We start from the raw sequence: 23,571 nt of genomic DNA, 5'->3' as shown, positions 1-23,571 counted from the left end.
AAGGGAAATAGGTCCTTCCTGTCCACTCTATCGAGGCCCCTCATAATACACCTCAATTAAATCACCCCTCAACTGCATGCCTTTTCAACCACCTTATCTACCTGTCCTGCTACCTTCAGGGATCTGTGGACATGCACTCCAAGGTCCCTCTGTTCCTCTACAGCTCTCAGTATCCTCCCATTTATTGTCCATTCCCTTGCCTTGTTTGCCCTCCCCAAATTCATTACCTCACACTTCTCTGGATTGAATTCCATTTGCCACTTTTCTGCCCACCTGACCAGTCCATTGATATCTTCCTGCAGTCGACAGCTTTCTACCTCACTATCAACCACATGGTTCATCTGCCATGTGTCTGCCCATTTCACCAGTCTGTCTATATCCTCCTGAAGTCTGTTACTATCCTCCACATTGTTCACTACATTCCCGAGTTTCGGGTCACCTGCAAACTATGAAATTATACCCTCTATGCCCAAGTCTTGGTCATTAATATACATCAAAAAGAGCAGTGGTCCTGATATCCACTCTTGGGGAACACCACAGTCTATAACCGTTCACCACTACTCTCTGCTTTCTGTCCTTTAGCCAATTTTGTATCCACGCTGGGACTGTCCCTTTAATTGTTAATTCTTAAGTTGAAAGGATTCATCTCTTCACATCAGACGACAGGACCCACTGATCTGGAGTCAGGAGAGATCAGTGACTGTGAATGGTCAGAGAGATGGAGAAAGGAAACTCTTTACAGTTTGTGGTTCCATGGTGTAATGGTGAGCTCACGAAACTCTGAATCCACCGATCTGAATTCAAATCTCGATGGACCCTGAGTTGGATCAATCCCAAACTTCCCCTTCAGTGTGGATTAATAAAGGGAATCTGAATGGCCTCATTCTGTGCTGTAACGATTCTATGATTCTTTGATTTGAAGTTTATATCTTATAGAGAATTACATAGAAGGTACAGCAGAGAAACAGGCCATTCGGCCCAACAGGTCCATGGTGCCTCCTCCCACCCGAATTCAGCTCACCCTATCAGCATATCCTTCTATTCCTTTCCCCTCATGTGTTTATTGAGCTTCCCCCTTTAAATGCATCGATACGAGTCACCTCAACTACTCCTTGTGGGAGCAAGTTCCACATTCTCACCACTCACTGGGTAAAGAAGTTTCTCCTGAATTCCCTATTGGATTTATCAGTGACTATCTTATATTTATGGCCCCGAGTTCTGGTCTCCCCACAAGTCAGAACATTTTGTCTACATTTACCCTGTCAAACCCTTTCATAATCTTAAAGACCTCTATCAGGTCACCCCTCAGTCTTCACTTTTCCGGAGAAAAGAGTCCCAGCCTGTTCAATCTTTCCTGATAGGTATAACCTCTCAGTTCTTGGATCATTCGAGTAAATCTTTTTTTCACCCTCTCCAATGATTCTATACACTTTTTATAACATGGAGACCAGAACTGTTCCCAATGCTCCAAGTGTGGTCTAACCAAGGTTCTATCCAAGTTTAACATAACTTCCCTGCTTTTCAATTCTATCCCTCTAGAAATGAATCCCAGTGCTCGATCTTCCTCTCTCTCCAAACTTTCTTCATCAGTGCCTTGCAATGTTTATACACTGATTATCCGGCAAGACTGTAATACGAGCTGCGCTGAGCAGTGTGAAACAGAAGCAGTGACGAGGGAAGTGATAGACTTGACGGTAGCTGTGTGATTGTCTGAGCATCGATACTGAGCAGAGGGGAGAGTGGGGAAGCTGAAGGTATGGATGAGAAAGGGCCGAGCCAAAGTGGAAGTGTGGAGATGGAATTGTCCAGTGCTTGCAGTTTTGCTGGTGGGAGAGGTTTGCCAGTCGCCTCGAGGGGTCAGTGATGTATCGACATTGCCGTGCTGAGAAAAGAGCCAAGTGTCTTTGAATGGTGGGAGATCAACTCATTCCCTGTGTGGGTTCCATGGTGTAATGGTGAGCACTCTGGGCTCTGAATCCAGTGATCTGAGTTCAAATCTCAGTGGAACCTGTTTTGGATCAATCCCTGTGTTTCCCATATGAAAGGAGTCACTTTTTAAAATGTGCACACAGATCGATTCCTGAGAAAAACATTCAAAAATCCTCCAGCCACGTGAGCTGCTCCTGCAATCCATGTTACTGGAGCTCTCAGTCCACATCATTGCTCGATGACAGATTTCTTTCTTGGCTGTGAATTTTAATTCTTAAGTTGAAAGGATTCACCTCTTCACGTCAGACATCAAGTCCCACTGAACTGGAGTGAGGAGAGATTCCAGTTTCTGTGAATGTTCGGAGAGCTGGAGAAAGTAGAGTTTTCTGAAGACATAAAGTCTCAGTTCCACGGTGTAATGGTGAGCACTCTGGACTCTGAATCCAGTGATCTGAGTTTAAATCTTGGTGGAATCTGAGTTCTTCTTGTCCCAGCTGTTTGGGATAAATCAGTAAAAGGCACCTGGAAGTCAATCACTGCTGCTGGCAGTTTTCTGCCTTAATCAATGATGATCGAGCTCCTGGTCTCGATTTCAGATCATAATCTCAGCCTGTCTTTCCCTTTCCCCAATCAGCAGCAGAGAAAGTTGTTTTTTGTTCAATGTTGTGTTTCACTGGAGAAAATGACAGATTTTTTTCTTGTCCGTGTCATGGAATCACAGTATCATCGAATATAACAGCACAGAAGGAGGACATTCGGCCCATCGTCCTTTGCTGGCTCTTTGAGAGACCTGTCCAATTAGCCCCACATCCCTGCTCTTTCTCCAGAGCCCTGTCAATTCTTTCCCTTTGATTATTTTTGATGAGATAACAGAGAGGGTCGATGAGGGCAATGCGGTTGATGTTGTGTATATGGACTTCCAAAAGGCATTTGATAAAGTGCCACATGATAGGCTTGTCAGCAAATTTGAAGCCCAAGGAATAAAAGGGGCAGTGGGAGCATGGATACAAAAGTGGTGAAGAGTCAGGAAACAGAGAGTAGTGGTGAACGGTTGTTTTGCAGACTGGAGGGACGTGTACAGTGGTGTTCCCCAGGGGTCAGTATTAGGACCACTGCTCTTCTTGATATATGATGTGGACCAGCCATGGGGACCAAATTTGCACCCCAATACGCCAACATTTTCATGCACAAGTTCGAGCAGGACTTCTTCACTGCACAGGACCTCCAACCAACGCTATACACCAGATACATCGACGACATTTTCTTCCTATGGACCCATGGCGAAGAATCACTAAAGAGACTACACGATAACATCAACAAGTTCCATCCCACCATCAAGCTCACCATGGACTACTCCTCAGAATCGGTTTCATTCTTGGACACACGAATCTCCATCAAAGACGGGCACCTCAGCACCTCACTCTACCGCAAGCCCACGGACAACCTCATGATGCTCCACTTTTCCAGCTTCCACCCTAACCATGTCAAAGAGGCCATCCCCTATGGACAGGCCCTACGAATACACTGGGTCTGCTCAGACGAGGAGGAACGCAATGGACACCTACAGACGCTGAAAGACGCCCTAGTAAGAACGGGATATGACGCTCGACTCATCGATCGACAGTTCCGACGGGCCACAGTGAAGAATCGCATAGACCTCCTCAGAAGACAAACACGGGACGCAACCAACAGAGCACCCTTCATCGTCCAGTACTTCCCCGGAGCGGAGAAACTATGCCATGTTCTCCGCAGCCTTCAACATGTCATTGATGACGACGAACACCTCGCTATGGCCATCCCCACACCTCCACTACTCACCTTTAAACAGCCACCCAACCTCAAACAGACCATCGTTCGCAGCAAGTTACCCAGTTTTCAGGAGAACAGCGTCCACGACACCACACAACCCTGCCACAGTAACCTCTGCAAGACATGCCAGATCATCGACACAGATACCACCATCACACGAGAGGACACCACCCACCAGGTACATGGTTCATACTCCTGTGACTCGGCCAACGTTGTCTACCTCATACGTTGCAGGAAAGGATGCCCCAGAGCATGGTACATTGGCGAGACCATGCAGACACTGCGACAACGGATGAACAGACACCGCGCAACAATTGCCAGACAGGAGGGTTCCCTCACAGTCGGGGAACGCTTTAGCAGTCAAGGACATTCAGCCACCGATCTTCGGGTAAGCGTTCTCCAATGCGGCCTTCAAGACACACGACAACGCAAAATCGTCGAGCAGAAATTGATAGCCAAGTTCCGCACCCATGAGGACGGCCTCAACCGGGATCTTGGGTTCATGTCACGCTACATGTAACCCCACCAGCAGGAAAAAAAAAGTTATCTGTTTTTACAACTGGACATTCTCTCTCTCTCTCACTGCCTTTCGGGTCTCTTTCTCTCTTTGTCTGTGTAATTTGACCCATTGTGTATTCAGTGTACTGGGATGTAATGTTTTCCGTGGCTAACCTGTCTGAACACCAACGACACCTTTGATTGGTGTGATTGTGTCCCAGCTTAATATAAGATATGCGATTTGAGAACCTCTCATTCACTCACTCACCTGACGAAGGAGATAATCTCCGAAAGCTTGTGATTTTCAAATAAAACTGTTGGACTCTATCCTGGTGTTGTAAGATTCCTTACTTCTTGATATATATTAATGGCCTGGACTTGGGTATAGAGGGTATAATTTCATAGTTTGCTGATGACATGAAACTCGGGAATGTAGTAAACAATGTGGAGGATAGTAACAGACTTCAGGGGGATATCGACAGACTGGGGAAATGGGCAGACACATGGCAGATTAAATTTAACACAGAGAAGTGTGAAGTGATAAATTTTGATAGGAATAATGAGGGGAGGCAACAGAAATTAAATGGTCCAATTTTAAAGTGGGTACAGGAACAGAGAGACCTGGGGGTGTGTGTACACAAATCTTTGACGTTTTCAGGGAAAGTTGAGAAGGCTGTTAAAAGGCAAATGATATCCTGAGCTTTATTAATAGAGGCATAGAGTACATAAGCAAGGAAGTTACGCTAAACTTTTATAAAACACCGGTTAGGCCTCAGCTGAAATATTGGGTTCAATTCTGGGCACCGCAGTTTAGGAAGGATGTGAAGGCCTTAGAGAGGGTGCAGAAGAGATTTACAAGAATGGTACCAGGGATGAGGGACTTCAGTTATGTGGATAGACTGGAGAAGCTGGGGTTGTTCTCCTTAGAGAAGAGAAGATTTCAATGATCTGGACTGAGAGCTCCAGTAACATGGATTGCAATCGCAGCTCACGTGGCTGGAGGATTTTTGAATGTTGTACTCAGGAATCGATCTGTGGACACATTTTAAAAAGTGACTCCTTTCATATGGGAAACACAGGGATCGATCCAAAACAGGTTCCACTGAGATTTGAACTCAGATCACTGGATTCAGAGTCCAGAGTGCTCACCATTACACCATGGAACCGACACAGTGCGTTTACTGAACTTTTCTCTGCAATCTGCATTCAGCAGGAAAACTTGTAGAAATTCAAAGCACTGTTTCTTGAAATGAAGTGGAGATGCCGGTGATGGACTGGGGTGTACAAATGTCAGGAATCTGACAACACCAGGTTATCGTCCAACAAATTTATTTGAAAATCACAAGCTTTCGGAGGCTATCTCCTTCACCTGACGAAGGAGAGAGCCTCCGAAAGCTTGTGATTTTCAAATAAATTTGTTGGACAAAAACCTGGTGTTGTAAGATTCATTACAGTCTTCAAATGAAGGAATTGTTTACATTTTCTTTTCACTCCAAACTTTCTCCATCAGTGCCTTGCAATGTTTATACACTGATTATCCGGCAAGACTGTAATACGAGCTGCGCTGAGCAGAATGAAACAGGAGCAGTGACGAGGGAAGTGATAGACTTGACGGTAGCTGTGTGATTGTCTGAGCATCGATACTGAGCAGAGGGGAGAGTGGGGAAGCTGAAGGTATGGATGAGAAAGGGCCGAGCCAAAGTGGAAGTGTGGAGATGGAATTGTCCAGTGCTTGCAGTTTTGCTGGTGGGAGAGGTTTGCCAGGAGCCTCGAGGGGTCAGTGATGTATCGACATTGCCGTGCTGAGAAAAGAGCCAAGTGTTTTTGAATGGTGGGAGCTCAACTCAATTTCTGTGTGGGTTCCATGGTGTAATGGTGAGCACTCTGGGCTCTGAATCCAGCGATCTGAGTTCAAATCTCAGTGGAACCTGTTTTGGATCAATCCCTGTGTTTCCCATATGAAAGGAATCACTTTTTAAAATGTGTCCACAGATCGATTCCTGAGTACAACATTCAAAAATCCTCCAGCCACGTGAGCTGCTCCTGCAATCCATGTTACTGGAGCTCTCAGTCCAGATCGTTGATCGATGTCTGATTTCTTCCTTGCCTCAGATTGTTAATTCTGAATTTGAAAGGATTCACCTCTTCACGTCAGACATCAAGTCCCACTGAACTGGTGTTCCCCAGGGGTCAGTATTCGGACCACTGCTCTTCTTGATATATATTAATGACCTGGACTTGGGTACAGAGGGTATAATTTCCAAATTTGCCAATGACATGAAACTCAGGAATGTAGTAAACAATGTGGAGGATAGTAACAGACTTCAGGAGGATAGAGACAGACTGGTGAAATGGGCAGACACATGGCAGATGGAATTTAACACAGAGAAATGTGAACTGACACATTTTGGTAGAAAGAATGAGGAGAGGCAAAATAAACTAAATGGTACAATTTTAAAGTGGATGCAGGAACAGAGAGACCTGGGGGTGAATGTACACAAATCTTTGATGTTTGCAGCAAAGTTGAGAAGGCTGTTAAAAAGGCAAATGTCATCCTGGGCTTTATGAATAGAGGTATAGAGAACAAAAGCAAGGAAATTGTGCTCAAATTATAGAGAACATTGGAGTGGCTACAGCTGGAGTACTGGGTTCAATTCTGAGCACCGCACTTTAGGAAGGATGTGAAGGCCTTAGAGAGGGTGGAGAGGAGATTTACTAGAATGGGACCAGGGATGAGGGACTTCAGTTTTGTGAATAGACTGGAGAAGCTGGGATTGTTCTCCTTGGAGCAGAGAAGGTTCAATGATCTGGACTGAGAGCTCCAGTAACATGGATTGCAGTAGCAGCTCACGTATACAGTCAGAGAACAATGCCTGGTGATTGCAGATAATCTTTCCACTGCCCGTTATCACACCTCGGCAGAGAGGTAATCACAGCAATCAAAGGAGTGGATGGTGTTCAGACAGGGGAACATTACATACAGGACTACTGAATACACAATCGGTCAGAACACAAAGACAGAGAGAGAGAGAGAGAGATACACCCGAAAGGCAGAGAAAGAGAGAAAATGACCAGTTGTATTAAAAACAGATAACTTTTTTCCCCTGGTGGGGTTACGTGTAGCGTGACATGAACCCAAGATCCCGGTTGAGGCTGTCCTCATGGGTGCGGAACTTGGCTATCAATTTCTGCTCGACGATTTTGTGTTGTCGTGTGTCTCGAAGGCCATCTTGGAGAACGCTTACCCGAAGGTCAGTGGCTGAATGACCTTTTCTGCTGAAGTGTTACCCGACTGGGAGAGAACCCTCCTGTCTGGCGATTGTTGCACGGTGTCCGTTCATCCATTGTCGCAGTGTCTGCATGGTCTCGCCAATGTACCATGCTCCGGGGCATCCTTTCCTGCAACGTATGAGGTAGACAACGTTGGCTGAGTCACAGGAGTATGAACAATGCACCTGGTGGGTGGTGTCCTCTCGTGTGATGGTGGTATCTGTGTCGATGATCTGGCATGTCTTGCAGAGGTTACCGTGGCAGGGTTGTGTGGTGTCGTGGACGCTGTTCTCCTGAAAGCTGGGTAATTTGCTGCGAACGATGGTCTGTTTGAGGTTAGTTGCCCACCTGACCAGTCCATTGATATCTTCCTGCAGTCTACAGCTTTCCTCCTCACTATCAAACACATGGCCAATTTTTGTATCATCTGCAAACTTCTTAATCATGCCCCTGACATTTAAGTCCAAATCATTAATATATATCACAAAAAGCAAGGGACCCAGTACTGAGCTCTGTGGAACCCCACTGGAAACAGCCTTCCAGTCACAAAAACACCCGTCGACCATTACCCTTTGCTTCCTGCCACTGAGCCAATTTTGGGTCCAACTACCCACTCTCCCTTGGATCCCATGGGCTTGTATTTTTTTGACCAGTCTGCCATGTGGGACTTTGTCAAAAGCCTTGCTGAAATCCATGTAGACAACATCGAACGCACTACCCTCATCGGCCCTCCTTGTTCCCTCCTCAAAAAATTCAATCAAGTTCGTCAGAGATGACGTTTCCCATAACAAGTCCAAGCTGACTGTTTGCTTAGAACCGAAAAGGTTAAGATAATTTTTGATACAGGTTTTCAAAATCATAAACGGTTTTGATAGAGTAAATAAAGAGAAACTGTTTCCAGTGACAGAAGGGTCGGTAACCAGAGGACACAGATTTAAGGTGATCGGCAAAAGAACCAGAGACGACATGAGGAAACATTTATTTACACAGCGAGTTATTTTGATCTGGAATTCACTGCCTGAATTTGCAGGTATCTGGGGAAAGAGCAGGGGAGCTGGACGAATTGGATAGGTATTTCAAAGAGCCAGCACAGGCTGATGGGCCGAATGACCTCCTTTTGTTCTTGGAGGAGGGGACCAAGTGTAATATATCAAAGTTTGCAGATGATACAAAGATGGGAGGGAAAGTAGAGAGTGAGGAGGACATAAAAAACCTACAAGGGGATATAGACAGGCTGGGTGAGTGGGCGGAGATTTGGCAGATGCAATACAATGTTGGAAAATGTGAGGTTATGCACTTTGGCAGGAAAAAACAGAGAGCAAGTTATTATCTTAATGGCGAGAAACTGGAAAGTACTGCAGTACAAAGGGATCTGGGGGTCCTAGTGCAAGAAAATCAAAAAGTTAGTTTGCAGGTGCAGCAGGTGATCAAGAAGGCCAACAGAATGTTGGCTTTTATTGCTAGGGGGATAGATTATAAAAACAGGGAGGTATTGCTGCAGTTATATAAGGTATTGGTGAGACCGCACCTGGAATACTGCATACAGTTTTGGTGTCCATACTTAAGAAAAGACATACTTGCTCTCGAGGCAGTACAAAGAAGGTTCACTCGGTTAATCCCGGGGATGAGGGGGCGGACATATGAGGAGAGGTTGAGTAGATTGGGACTCTACTCATTGGAGTTCAGAAGAATGAGAGGCGATCTTATTGAAACATCTAAGATTGTGAAGGGGCTTGATCGGGTGGATGCGGTAAGGATGTTCCCAAGGATGGGTGAAACTAGAACTAGGGGGCATAATCTTAGAATAAGGGGCTGCTCTTTCAAAACTGAGATGAGGAGAAACTTCTTCACTCAGAGGGTGGTGGGTCTGTGGAATTTGCTGCCCCAGGAAGCTGTGGAAGCTACATCATAAAATAAATTTAAAACAGAAATAGACAGTTTCCTAGAAGTAAAGGGAATTAGGGGTTTCGGGGAGCGGGCAGGAAATTGGACATGAATTTAGATTTGAGGTTAGGACCAGATCAGCCATGATCTTACTGAATGGCGGAGCAGACTCAAGGGGCCGATTGGCCAACTCCTGCTCCTATTTCTTTTGTTCTTATGTAACATTCTTTGATACTGGGATTAGATAGAATAGTGCTTTTCTGGCCAGCTCAGACACAATGTGCTGAATGGCTTCACTGTATGCTATAAATTTTATGATTCTATTAATTGATCTGTGTACATATTTTAAACTGTGATTCTTTTGACACAGGAAACCCAGGGATTGATCCGAAACAGGTCCCACTGAGATTTGAACTCAGATCACTGGATTCAGAGTCCAGAGTGCTCCCCATTACACCATGGAACCACACTCAGTGAGGAGTTAACGAGTGCCCATGCACGGACCAACATCGAGTGCACTTGCCCCATGTGTGATGTCAATGGTCACTCCGCTTTCCCTTTCCCCAATCAGCAGCAGAGAAAGTTGTTTTTTGTGCAATGCTGCGTTTCACTGCACAAAAGAATGGTGTTTGCTGAACTTTTCTCTGCAATCTGCATTCAGCAGGAAAACTTGTAGAAATTCAAAGCACTGTTTCTAGAAATGAAGGAATTGTTTACATTTTCTTTTCACTCCAAACTTTCTCCATCAGTGCCTTGCAATGTTTATGCACTGATTATCCGGCAAGACTGTAATACGAGCTGCGCTGAGCAGTGTGAAACAGGAGCAGTGACGAGGGAAGTGATAGACTTGACGGTAGCTGTGTGATTGTCTGAGCATCGATACTGAGCAGAGGGGAGAGTGGGGAAGCTGAAGGTATGGATGAGAAAGGGCCGAGCCAAAGTGGAGTGTGGAGATGGAATTGTCCAGTGCTTGCAGTTTTGCTGGTGGGAGAGGTTTGCCAGTCGCCTCGAGGGGTCAGTGATGTATCGACATTGCCGTGCTGAGAAAAGAGCCAAGTGTCTTTGAATGGTGGGAGCTCAACTCAATCCATGTGTGGGTTCCATGGTGTAATGGTGAGCACTCTGGACTCTGAATCCAGCGATCTGAGTTCAAATCTCAGTGGAACCTGTTTTGGATCAATCCCTGTGTTTCCTCAATGAAAGGAGTCACTTTTTAAAATGTGTCCACAGATCGATTCCTGAGTCGAACATTCAAAAATCCTCCAGCCACGTGAGCTGCTCCTGCAATCCATGTTACTGGAGCTCTCAGTCCACATCATTACACAATGTCTGATCTTTTTCTTGTCAGTATCAAATATCATTGTTTCATCGAATGTAACAGCACAAATGGAGGCCATTCGGCCCATCATGCCTGTGCTGCTCTTTGGGAGACCGATCCAATTAGTCCCACACCCCTGCTCTTTCCCCAGAGCCCTGTAAATTCATCCCTTCAAATATTTATCCAATTCCCTTTTGAAAGTTACTATTGAATCTGCTCCCACCACATTTTCAGGCAGTGAATTTCAGATCAGAACAACTCGCTGTGTAAAAAAATGTTTCCTCATGTCGCCTCTGGTTCTTTTGCCGATCACCTTAAATCTGTGTCCTCTGGTTACTGACCCTTCTGTCACTGGAAACAGTTTCTCTTTGTTTACTCGATCAAAACCCTTCATGATTTAGATCAACTCGATCAAATCGCCTCTTAACCTTCTCTGTTTGAAGGAGAACAACCCCAGCTTCTCCAGTCTATTCACATCACTGAAGTCCTTCATCCCTGGAATCATTCTCGTCAATCTTTCTGCACCCTCTCTGAGGCCTTCACATCCTTCCTAAAGTGCGGTGCCCAGAATTGAACCCAATACTCCAGCTGAGGACTAACCAGTGTTTTTTCAATGTTTTGCGGAACTTCTTGCTTTTGTACTCTGTGCCTCTATTAATAAAGCCCAGAATCCTATATTCCTTTTTTAACAAACTTCTCAACCTGTCCTGCCACCTTCAAAGATTTGTGTACATTCACCCCCAGGTCTCTCTGTTCCTGTAACCCCTTTAAAATTGTACCATTTAGTTTATTTTGCCTCTCCTCATTCTTCCGACAAAAATGTGTAATTTCACACTTCTCTGTGTTAAATTTCATCTGCCATGTGTCTGCCCATTTCACCAGTCTGTCTATATCCTCCTGAAGTCTGTTGCTATCCTCCACATTGTTTACTACATTCCTGAGTTTTGTGTCATCTGCAAACATTGAAATTATACCCTCTATACCCAAGTCCAGGTCATTAATATGTATCAAAAAGAGCAGTGGTCCTAATACTGACCCCTGGGGAACACCACTGTATACTTCCCTCCAGTCTGAAAAACAACCGTTCACCACTACTCTCTACTTTCTGTCCCTTTGCCAATTTCATTTCCATCCTGCCATTGGGTAGCTCTTTCAAAGAGCAGCACAGGCACGATGGGCCGAATGTCCTCCTTCTGTGCTGGAACATTCTGTGATACTGTGATTCTATGACACGGACAAGAAAAAAATCTGTCATTTTCTGCAGTGAAACGCAGCATTGAACAAAAAACAACTTTCTGTTCTGCTGATTGGGGAAAGGGAAAGACAGGCTGAGATTATGATCTGAAATCTGAACCAGGAGCTCGATCCTCATTGATTAAGGTAGAAAACTGCCCAGCATCAGTGATTGGCTTTTAGATGCCTTATTACTTGTGCCAATCAGTTGGGACAAGTCAAACAGAGGTTTGATTGAGATTTGAATTCAAGTCACTGGATTTAAATGTCAGAGTGCTCACCATTACACCATGGAACCAATAACTGTTGTATTTCTGCTTGCTCCATCTCTCTGACCATTCACAGCCACTGGAAACTGTCCTGACTCCAGGTCAGTTGGTCCTTTCACCTGAGGTCTGATTCCTGATCTGACCTGAGATACTGGGGTGGTTCCAGAGGACTGGAGAATTGCAAATGTTACACCCTTGTTCAAAAAAGGGTGTAAGGATAAACCCAGCAACTACAGGCCGGTCAGTTTAACCTCGGTGGTGGGGAAACTTTTAGAAACAATAATCCGGGACAGAATTAACAGTCACTTCGACAAGTGTGGATTAATTAAGGAAAGCCAGCACGGATTTGTTGAAGGCAAATCGAGTTTAATTAACTTGATTGAGTTTTTTGATGAGGTAACAGAGAGGGTCGATGAGGGCCATGCGGTTGATGTGGTGTATCTGGACTTTCAAAAGACATTTGATAAAGTGTCACATAATAGGTTGTCAGCAAGGATAAAGCCCATGGAATAAAAGGGGCAGTGGCAGCATGGATATGAAAGTGACTGAGTGACAGGAAACAGAGAGTAGTGGTGAACGGTTGTTTTTCGGACTGGAGGGAGGTGTACAGTGGTGTTCCCCAGGGGTCAGTGCTGGGACCACTGCTTTTCTTGATATATATTAATGACTTGGACTTGGGTGTACAGGACACAATTTCAACATTTGCAGATGACACAAAACTTGGAAGTGTAGTGAACAGTGAGGAGGATAGTGATAGACTTCAAGAGGATATGGACGGGCTGGTGGAATGGGCGGACATGAGGCAGATGAAATTTAACGCAGAGAAGTGAGAAGTGACAGATTTTGGTAGGAAAAATGAGGAGAAGCAAAATACACCAGAGGGTACAATTATAAAGGAGGTGCAGTAACAGAGAGACCTGGGGGTGAATGTACACAAATCTTTGAAGGTGGCAGGACAGGTTGAGAAAGTGGTTAAAAAAGCATTCGGGATCCTGGGCTTTATTAATAGAGGCACAGAGTACAAAAGCAAGGAAGTTATGATGAACCTTTATAAAACACTGGTTCGTCCAAAACTGGAGTATTGTGTCCAATTCTGGGCACCGCACTTTAGGAAGGATGTGAAGGCCTTAGAAAGGGTGCAGAAGAGATTTACTAGAATGGTTCCAGGGATGAGGGACTTCAGTTCCGTGGATAGACTGGAGAAACTGGGATTGTTCTCCTTAGAACAGAGAAGGTTAAGAGATTTGATCGAGGTGTTCAAAATCATGAAGGGTTTTGATAAAGTAAATAAAGAGAAACTGTTTCCAGTGACAGAAGGGTCAGTAACCAGAGGTCACAGATTTAAGGTGATCGGCAAAAGAACCAGAGGCGACATGAGGAAACATTTTTTTACACAGCGAGTTGTTCTGATCTGGAATTCACTGCCTGAAAAGGTGGTGGAAGCAGATTCAATAGTAACTTCCAAAAGGGAATTAGATAAATATTTGAGAGTTAATTACTTTCAGGGCTCTGGGGGAAGAGCAGGGGAGTGGGACTAATTGGATAGCTCGTTCAAAGAGCCGGCACAGGCACGATGGGCTGAATGGCCTCCATTTGTGCTGCAACATTCTATGATTCTGTGATTCTTTGATGCAGACAATACAAAATCTGTCTTTGTGTAATGATCAAGACTGAGAGCTCCAGTAACATGGATTGCAGGAGCAGCTCACGTGGCTGGAGGATTTTTGAATGTTATACTCAGGAATCGATCTGTGGACACATTTTAAAAAGTGATTTTTTTTCATTTGGGAAACACAGGGATTGATCCAAAACAGGTTCCACTGAGATTTGAACTCAGATCACTGAATTCAGAGTCCAGAGTGCTCACCATTACACCATGGAACACACACAGGGATTGAGTTGATCTCCCACCATTCAAACAATCACACAGCTACCGTCAAGTCTATCACTTCCCTCGTCACTGCTTCTGTTTCACACTGCTCAGCGCAGCTCGTATTACAGTCTTGCCGGATAATCAGTGTATAAACATTGCAAGGCACTGATGGAGAAAGTTTGGTGTGAACAACAAACAATTTCTCTGCTGCTGATTGGGGAAAGGGAAAGACAGGCTGAGATTATGATCTGAAATCTGGACCAGGAGCTCGATCTTCATTGATTCAGGCAGAAAACTGTCCAGTGTCAGTGACTGGTTACAAGTGTCTTTTCTTGTTTGTCCAAAATTTGCAAACAACAGTGACACCATAAATTGAAGTTTCACTGAGATTTGAACTCAAATCAGTGGATTCAGAGTCCAGGAGTGCTCACCATCACACCATGGAAACTGTCACATCGAACGATTACATTCCTGTGTTCTCCAGCTCTCTGACCATTCACAGTCACTGATCTCTCCTCACTCCAGTTCAGTGGGTCCTGTCGTCCGATGTGACGAGATGAATCCTTTCAACTTAAGAATTAACAATTAAAGGGTCAGTTCCAGCGTGGATACAAAATTGCTTTCGGGACAGAAAGCAGAGAGTAGTGGTGAACGGTTGTAGACTGTGGTGTTCCCAAAGAGTGGATATCAGGACCACTGCTCTTTTTGATAAATATTAATGGCCTGGACTTGGGTATCGAGGGTATAATTTCAAAGTTTGCAGATGACATGAAACTCGGGAATGTCGTAAACAATGTGGAGAATAGTAACAGACTTCAGGAGGATAGAGACAGACTGGTGAAATGGGCAGACACATGGCAGATGGAATTTAACACAGAGAAGTGTGAAGTGACACATTTTGGTAGGAAGAATAAGGAGAGGCAAAATAAACTAAATGGTACAATTCTAATGGGGTGCAGGAACAGAGAGACCTGGGGGTGAATGTACACAAATCTTTGAAGGTGGAAGGACAGGTTGAGAAGGCTGTTAAAAAAGCATACGGGATCCTGGGCTTTATTAATAGAGGGATAGAGTACAAAAGCAAGGAAGTTATGATGAACTTTTATTTAACACTGGTTGGGCCTCAGCTGGAGTATTGGGTTCAATTCTGGGCACCGCAGTTTGGGAGACTGGAGAAGCTGGGATTGTTCTCCTTCGAACAGAGAAGGTTAAGAACAGATTTGATCGAGGTGTTCAAAATCATGAAGGGTTTTGATAGAGTAAATAAAGAGAAACTGTTTCCAGTGGCAGAAGGGTCGGTAACCAGGGGACACAGATTTAAGGTGATCGGCAAAAGAACCAGGACCCACTGAACTGGAGTGAGGAGAGAACAGTGACTGTGAATGGTCAGAGAGCTGGAGAACACAGGAATGTAATCGTTATATGTGACAGGTTCCATGGTGTGACGGTCTGTAAAGGGTTTTGTTTCCGGGGCTTATTGTAGGTCAGCCAGTTATGTTTTCCTGAGCTGCCCTGCCCGCTGTGCGGTTTCGAATCGCTTTCCCCTTCCTGATTCTGAGCTCAGGACTTATCGAGCGGTAATAAGGACAGACGAACAGACCAGTGGATTGGTGCAAGGAAAACCAATGTTTATTAACAAGAAAACTAAAACTACAAGATAAACAGTATTATACAGAAGATAAAAGGAATCGCTCTGGATGCAATACAGTCTTACACTTAACGGGGTGGAAGAAACGGACGCATCGAGGGAAAATTCTAAAATCACAATTTTAGCAATACCCCTTTAACTCCCACCCTTACACCTAGCTCGGTTGTCTTGTGGCAGCCAGGAAAAAATAATGCTCACCGGTGAAACAGATGAAAAGGCCTGGCCCCTGTGCCCTGCTGCTGCCTTCGACACGTGGTTGCGATGTTTACTGGACGGCCTTCCTTCTTGGTTGCTAGCAGGCAAGCAGGACGCTGGGCCGAGGCGAAGAGAGAGAGAGGTTCTGGGATGTCCCCAGTTATACCCTCCTGGTAATGAGTTCATTTTGTGTCTCATTTGTTTGCTCCATTGTCCGATTTGGGCTGAAAACGTAAGACAATAGGGCCCCGATCTTGGCCCATTTCCATTAATGGCCGGTACTTGTACCGATCTGTTCCATAACTGCTTCCCATTGTTCCCAATGTTCCTTCATGGGTCACCTTAGTCCTGGGATTATTCCTGCTTGAATTTTGATGTGTAGGCAGGCAACGTTGATGGCTTGCCTCAGGGCGTGAATGCAAGTGCATTGTTCAAAGAGCCCTGTCTGCACCTGTGGAAAGGTGTTTACAGACGTGTTAAACATGGAGCTGCCAAGCTGTCAGAAAATCCAATTTCAAATGCTGCAGGCCCTTGGCCATGTGTCTGACCGCAGCCATTTTGAGAGACCCTGGATTTTTTAAAACACAGTCACACCAGGGTTTCTTTAATAACTCCAATAAATCTTCAGGGAGGGCGCGGGGACATGTGAAATTTTGCGAATCCCTTCAGGTGAGCACTCTTGGGCTTCGAATCCTGTGATCTGAATTCTCCTCTCGGTGGAACTGCAATTTATGAAGTTCCTGCTGTCTCAAAATTTGAGGCAAACGATTAAAAGACACCTGGAAACCAATCACTGCTGGACAGTTTTCTGCCTCAATCAATGAGGATCGAGCTCCTGGTCCAGGTTTCAGATCATAATCTCAGCCTGTCTTTCCCTTTCCCCAATCAGCAGCAGAGAAAGTTGTTTTTTGTGCAATGCTGCGTTTCACTGCACAAAAGAATGGTGTTTGCTGAACTTTTCTCTGCAATCTGCATTCAGCAGGAAAACGTGTGGAAATTCAAAACACTGTTTCTTGAAATGAAGGAATTGTTTACATTTTCATTTCACACCAAACTTTCTCCATCAGTGCCTTGCAATGTTTATACACTGATTATCCGGCAAGACTGTAATACGAGCTGCGCTGAGCAGTGTGAAACAGGAGCAGTGACGAGGGAAGTGATAGACTTGACTGTAGCTGTGTGATTGTCTGAGCATCGATACTGAGCAGAGGGGAGAGTGGGGAAGCTGAAGGTCTGGATGAGAAAGGGCCGAGCCAAAGTGGAAGTGTGGAGATGGAATTGTCCAGTGCTTGCAGTTTTGCTGGTGGGAGAGGTTTGCCAGTCGCCTCGAGGGGTCAGTGATGAATCGACATTGCCGTGCTGAGAAAAGAGCCAAGTGTCTTTGAATGGTGGGAGCTCAATTCAATCCCTGTGTGGGTTCCATGGTGTAATGGTGAGCACTCTGGGCTCTGAATCCAGTGATCTGAGTTCAAATCTCAGTGGGACCTGTTTTGGATCAATCCCTGTGTTTCCCAAATGAAAGGAGTCACTTTTTAAAATGTGTCCACAGATCGATTCCTGAGTAAAACATTCAAAAATCCTCCAGCCACGTGAGCTGCTCCTGCAATCCATGTTACTGGATCTCTCAGTCTACATCATTGAAATCTCCTTTTAACCTCCTCTGCTCTGAGGAGAGCATCTTTTGGAAGTCCATATGTGTGGAGTCGGAAGATGTAGAAGGGGTTCTAAATGAATTTTTGCATCTGTTTTCACGATGGAGAAGGACGACGGAGACATAGAAATACGACAGGGGGACTGTGATATACTCGAACATATTAACATCGAGCGGGAGGAGGTATTGGCGGTTTTAGCAGGCCTAAAAATGGATAAATCCCCAGGCCCGGACGAAATGTATCCCAGGCTACTGTGTGAGGCAAAGGAGGAGATTGCGGGGGCTCTAACACATATATTCAGAACCTCTCTGGCCACAGGGGATGTGCCAGAGGACTGGAGAACCGCTAATGTAATACCATTATTCAAGAAGGGGAGTAGGGAAAAACCGGGGAACTACAGGCCAGTGAGACTAACATCAGTGGTAGGAAAATTATTGGAAAAAATTCTGAAGGACAAAATTAGTCTCCACTTGGAGAAGCAAGGATTAATCAGGGATAGTCAACATGGCTTTGTCAAGGGAAGATCATGTCTGACTAATTTGATTGAATTTTTTGAGGGGGTGACTAGGCGTGTGGATGAGGGTAACGCAGTGGACGTGGTATATATGGATTTCAGTAAGGCCTTCGATAAAGTCCCGCACAGGAGACTGGTCAAGAAGGTACGAGCCCATGGAGTCCAGGGTGCCTTGGCACTTTGGATACAAAACTGGCTTAGTGGCAGAAGGCAGAGGGTGATGGTCGAAGGTTGTTTTTGTGACTGGAAGCCTGTGGCCAGTGGGGTACCACAGGGATCTGTGCTGGGTCCCTTGCTGTTTGTGGACTACATTAACGACTTGGATATGAATGTAAAAGGTATGATCAGTAAGTTCGCTGATGATACAAAAATTGGTAGGGTGGTAAATAGCGAGGAGGATAGCCTCAGTCTGCAGGACGATATAGATGGGTTGGTCAGATGGGCGGAACAGTGGCAAATGGAATTTAACCCGGAAAAGTGCGAGGTGATGCACTTTGGAGGGACTAACAAGGCAAGGGAATACACAATGAATGGGAGGACCCTAGGCAAGACAGAGGGTCAGAGGGATCTTGGTGTGCAAGTTCACAGATCCCTGAAGGCGGCGGAACAGGTAGATAAGGTGGTAAAGAAGGCATATGGGATACTTGCCTTTATTAGCCGAGGCATAGAATATAAGAGCAAGGAGGTTATGATGGAGCTGTATAAAACATTGGTTAGGCCACAGCTGGAGTACTGTGTGCAGTTCTGGTCGCCACACTACAGGAAGGATGTGATCGCTTTGGAGAGGGTGCAGAGGAGATTCACCAGGATGTTACCAGGGCTGGAGCGCTTCAGCTATGAAGAGAGACTGGGAAGATTGGGTTTGTTTTCCTTGGAGCAGAGGAGGCTGAGGGGGGACATGATTGAGGTGTACAAAATTATGAGGGGCACAGATAGGATGGATACTGAGGAGCTTTTTCCCTTCGTTGAGGGTTCTATAACAAGGGGACATAGATTCAAGGTAAAAGGCGGGAGGTTTAGAGGGGATTTGAGAAAGAACTTTTTCACCCAGAGGGTGGTTGGAGTCTGGAACTCACTGTCTGAAAGGGTTGTGGAGGCAGGAACCCTCGCAACATTCAAGAAGCATTTGGATGAGCACTTGAAATGCCATAGCATACAAGGCTACGGACCAAATGCTGGAATATGGGATTAGAGTAGACAGGGCTTGATGGCCGGCGCGGACACGATGGGCCGAAGGGCCTCTATCCGTGCTGTATAACTCGATGACTCTAACATCAACCGCATTGCCCTCATCGACCCTCTCTGTTACCTCATCGAAAATAATCGAAGGGGATAAATTGACAGGGCTCTGGAGAAAGAGCAGGGGTGTGGGGCTAATTGGATTGGTCTTTCAAGGAGCAGCACAGGCACGATGGGCTGAATGGCCTCCTTCTGTGCTGTTACATTCTGTGATACTGTGATTCTATGATACAGACAAGAAAAGAATCTGTCATTTTGTGCAGTGAAACGCAGCATTGAACAAAGAACAAACTTTCTGTTCTGCTGATTTGGGAAAGGGAAAGACAGGCTGAGATTATGATTTGTCATTCATCAATGATATGGACTGAGAGCTCCAGTCACATGGATTGCAGGAGCAGCTCACGTGGCTGGAGGATTTTTGAATGTTATACTCAGGAATCGATCTGTGGACACATTTTAAAAAGTGACTCCTTTCATATGGGAAACACAGGGATTGATCCAAAACAGGTTCCACTGAGATTTGAACTCAGATCGCTGGATTCAGAGTCCAGAGTGCTCACCATTACACCATGGAACCCACACAGGGATGGAGTTGAGCTCCCACCATTCAAAGACACTTGGCTCTTTTCTCAGCACGGCAATGTCGATGCATCACTGACCCCTCGAGGCAACTGGCAAACCTCTCCCACCAGCAAAACTGCAAGCACTGGACAATTCCATCTCCACACTTCCACTTTGGCTCGGCCCTTTCTCATCCATACCTTCAGCTTCCCCACTCTCCCCTCTGCTCAGTATCGATGCTCAGACAATCACACAGCTACCGTCAAGTCTCTCACTTCCCTCGTCACTGCTCCTGTTTCACACTGCTCAGCGCAGCTCGTATTACAGTCTTGCTTGATAATCAGTGTATAAACATTGCAAGGCACTGATGGAGAAAGTTTGGATTGAAAAGAAAAAGTAAATTTTGCTCAAGGACAAGAACACAATCCAAGCAATTCCTGTATTTCAAGAAACAGTGCTTTGAATTTCTACAAGTTTGCCTGCTGAATGCAGATTGCAGAGAAACTAATGGCCAACATTCCATTTGCCTTCCGAATCGCTTGCTGTACCTGCATCCTAACTTTCTGTGTTTCTTGTACGAGGACACCAAAGTCTCTCTGAACACCAACATTTAATAGTTTCTCACCATCTATAAAATATTCTGTTTTTCTATTCTTCCTACCAAAGTGAATAATCTCACATTTCCCCACATTATACTCCATCTGCCACCTTCTTGCCCACTCACTTAACCTGTCTATATCCCTTTGCAGACTCTGTGTGTCCTCCTCACAGCTTACTTTCCCACCCAGCTTTGTATCGTCAGTAAACTTGGATACATTACACTCGGTCCCTTCATCTAAGTCATTAATATAGATTGTAAATAGCTGAGGCCCAAGCACTGATCCTTGCGATACCCCACTAGTTACAGCCTGTCAACCCGAGAATGACCCGTTTATCCCTACTCTCTGTTTCCTGTCCGTTCACCAATCCTCCATCCATGAGAATATATTACCCCAACCCCATGAGCCCTTATCTTTTGTAAGAACCTTTTATGTGGCACCTTATCGAATGCCTTTTGAAAATCCAAATATACTCCATCCACTGGTTCCCCTTTTATCAACCTTGTTAGTTACATCCTCAAAAAACTCTAATAAATTTGTCAAATACGATTTCCTTTTCATAAAACCATGTTGACTCTGCCTGATCATATTATGATTTTCTAAGTGCCCTGTTACCACTTCCTTGATAACAGAGTCCAGCATTTTCCTGACGACTGATGTCAGGCTAACTGGCCTGTAGTTCCCTGTTTTCTCTCTCCCTCCTTTCTTGAATAGTGGGGTTACATTTGCTACCTTGTGATCTGGTGGGACCGTTCTAGAATCTAGAGAATTTTGGAAGATCACAACCAATGGATCCACCATCTCTGCAGCCACCTCTTTTCGAACCCTTGGATGTCGACCATCAGGTCCAGGGGATTTATCAGCTTTTAGTCCCATTAGTTTCTCAATGACTATTTCCTACTGATATTAATTACTTTCGGTTCCTTTGCTGGTTTCTAAAACTCTCCCAATCCTCAGGCTTACTACTCTTCCTGGCAACATTATAGGCCTCTTCTTTAATCTAATACTATCCTTAACTTCTTTCGTTCGGCAGGGATGGATCACTTTTCCCGTGGAGATTTTATTTCTCAATGGAATTCACTGCCTGAAAAGGTGGTGGAATCAGATTCAAGAGTAACTTTCAAAAGGGAATTGGAGAAATATTTGAAGGGAAAGAATTGACAGGACTCTGGGGAAAGAGACGAATTGGATAGTTCTTTGAAAGAGCAGCAGAAGAACAATGGGCCGAATGGCTTCCTTCTATGCTGTTACATTTGACGATACTGTGATTCTAACATTTTCTGCAGTGAAACACAGCATTGAACAGAAAACAACTTTCTCTTCTGCTGATTTGGAAAAGGGAAAGACAGGCTGAGATTTTGATCTGAAATCTTGATTCTCATTGAGTAAGATGGAATGAAACTGCCCAATATCACAAATTGGTTTTCAAAGTGCTTTTTATTTGATAGTCCCAAACAGTTGAGACAAAAAGAACACAAGTTCCACTGAGATTTGAACTCAGATCACTGGATTCAGAGTCCAGAGTGCTCCCTATTACACCATGGAACCCCGGTGCAGCTTGCTCCTCCAGTTCTCCAACCGTTCACAGTCACTGACCTCTCCTGACTCCAGTTCAGTTGGTCCTGTCGTCTGATATGAAGAGGTGAATCCTTTCAACTTCAGAATTAAAAATTAAAGGGTCAGTTCCAGCGTGGATACAAAATTGTCTCAGGGACAGAAAGCAGAGAGTAGTGGTGAACGGCTGTTTTTCAGACTGGAGGGAAGTATACAGTGGTGTTCCCCAGGGGTCAGTATTAGGACCACTGCTCTTTTTGATACATATTAATGACCTGGACTTGGGTACAGAGGGGATAATTTCAAAGTTTGCAAATGACACAAAACTTGGGAATGTAGTGAACAATGTGGAGGATAGTAACAGACTTCAGGAGGATATAGACAGACTGGTGAAATGGGCAGACACATGGCAGATGAAATTTAATGCAGAGAAGTGTGAAATTACACATTTTAGTAGGAAGAATGAGGAGAGGCAATATATTCACTCCGAATGACATCAAGAAACGGTTGAGTGCACTGGATACAACAAATGCTATGGGCCCCAACAACTTCCCGGCTGTAGTGCTGAAGACTTGTGCTCCAGAATGAGCCACACATCTAGCCCAGCTGTTCCAGTACAGCCACAACACTGGCATCCACCCAACAATGTGGAAAATTGCCCAGGTATGTCCTGTCCACAATAGGCAGGACAAATCCAATCCAGCCAATTACCGCCCCATCAGTCTACTCTCAATCATCAGCAAAGTGATGGAAGGTGTCGTCGACAGTGCTATCAAGCGGCACTTACTCACCAATAACCTGCTCACCGATGCTCAGTTTGAGTTCCAACAGGGCCACTCGGCTCCAGACTTCTTTATAGCCTTGGTCTAAACACGACTAAAGAGCTGAATTCCAGAGGTGAGGTGAGAGTGACTGCCCTTGACATCAAGGCAGCATTTGACTGAGTGTGGCACCAAGGAGCCCAAGTAAAATTGAAGTCAATGGGAATCAGGGGGAAAACTCTCCAGTTGCTGGAGTCATACCTAGAACAAAGGAAGATGGTAATGGTTGTTGGAGGCCAATCATCTCGGCCCCAGGACATTGATGCAGGAGTTCCTCAGGCCAGTGTCCTAGGCCCAACCATCTTCAGCTGCTTCATCAATGACCTTCCCTCCATCATAAGGTCAGAAATGGGGATAGTCGCTGATGACTGCACAGTGTTCAGTTCCATTCGCAACCCCTCAGATAATGAAGCAGTCCGTACCCACATGCAGCAAGACCTGGACAACTTCCAGGCTTGGCTCATGAATGGCAAGTAACATTCACGCCAGACAAGTGCCAGGCAATGACCATCTCCAACAAGAGAGAGTCTAACCACCTCCCCTTGACATTCAACGGCATTACCATCGCCGAATCCCCCACCATCAACATCCTGGGGGTCACCATTGACCAGAAACTTAACTGGACCAGCCATATAAATACTGTGGCTACAAGAGCAGGTCAGAGGTTGGGTATTTTACGGGAGTGACTCACCTCCTGACTCCCCA

General features: G+C 45.2%; 9 non-coding genes across 9 annotated transcripts; 4 read left to right on the top strand and 5 right to left on the bottom strand.

Moving 5' to 3' along the window:
- The first annotated feature begins 1,938 nt into the window (after window positions 1–1,938).
- On the top strand, window positions 1,939–2,010 carry trnaq-cug (transfer RNA glutamine (anticodon CUG)). Its single transcript has one exon. It is a non-coding gene; the product is annotated as a tRNA-Gln (tRNA).
- A 3,320-nt stretch (window positions 2,011–5,330) lies between these two features.
- Window positions 5,331–5,402, bottom strand: trnaq-cug (transfer RNA glutamine (anticodon CUG)). Its single transcript has one exon. It is a non-coding gene; the product is annotated as a tRNA-Gln (tRNA).
- Window positions 5,403–6,094: 692 nt separating this feature from the next.
- On the top strand, window positions 6,095–6,166 carry trnaq-cug (transfer RNA glutamine (anticodon CUG)). The gene has a single exon. It is a non-coding gene; the product is annotated as a tRNA-Gln (tRNA).
- Window positions 6,167–9,784: 3,618 nt separating this feature from the next.
- Window positions 9,785–9,856, bottom strand: trnaq-cug (transfer RNA glutamine (anticodon CUG)). The gene has a single exon. It is a non-coding gene; the product is annotated as a tRNA-Gln (tRNA).
- A 630-nt stretch (window positions 9,857–10,486) lies between these two features.
- On the top strand, window positions 10,487–10,558 carry trnaq-cug (transfer RNA glutamine (anticodon CUG)). Its single transcript has one exon. It is a non-coding gene; the product is annotated as a tRNA-Gln (tRNA).
- Window positions 10,559–14,022: 3,464 nt separating this feature from the next.
- trnaq-cug (transfer RNA glutamine (anticodon CUG)) lies at window positions 14,023–14,094 on the bottom strand. The gene has a single exon. It is a non-coding gene; the product is annotated as a tRNA-Gln (tRNA).
- Window positions 14,095–17,341: 3,247 nt separating this feature from the next.
- On the top strand, window positions 17,342–17,413 carry trnaq-cug (transfer RNA glutamine (anticodon CUG)). The gene has a single exon. It is a non-coding gene; the product is annotated as a tRNA-Gln (tRNA).
- A 2,423-nt stretch (window positions 17,414–19,836) lies between these two features.
- On the bottom strand, window positions 19,837–19,908 carry trnaq-cug (transfer RNA glutamine (anticodon CUG)). The gene has a single exon. It is a non-coding gene; the product is annotated as a tRNA-Gln (tRNA).
- Window positions 19,909–21,967: 2,059 nt separating this feature from the next.
- On the bottom strand, window positions 21,968–22,039 carry trnaq-cug (transfer RNA glutamine (anticodon CUG)). Its single transcript has one exon. It is a non-coding gene; the product is annotated as a tRNA-Gln (tRNA).
- Window positions 22,040–23,571: the final 1,532 nt, after the last annotated feature.

The sequence above is a fragment of the Heptranchias perlo genome, unplaced genomic scaffold (assembly GCF_035084215.1).
Source record: "Heptranchias perlo isolate sHepPer1 unplaced genomic scaffold, sHepPer1.hap1 HAP1_SCAFFOLD_526, whole genome shotgun sequence".
Lineage (NCBI taxonomy): Eukaryota > Metazoa > Chordata > Chondrichthyes > Hexanchiformes > Hexanchidae > Heptranchias > Heptranchias perlo.
This window is presented reverse-complemented; position numbering and strand designations above follow the sequence as displayed.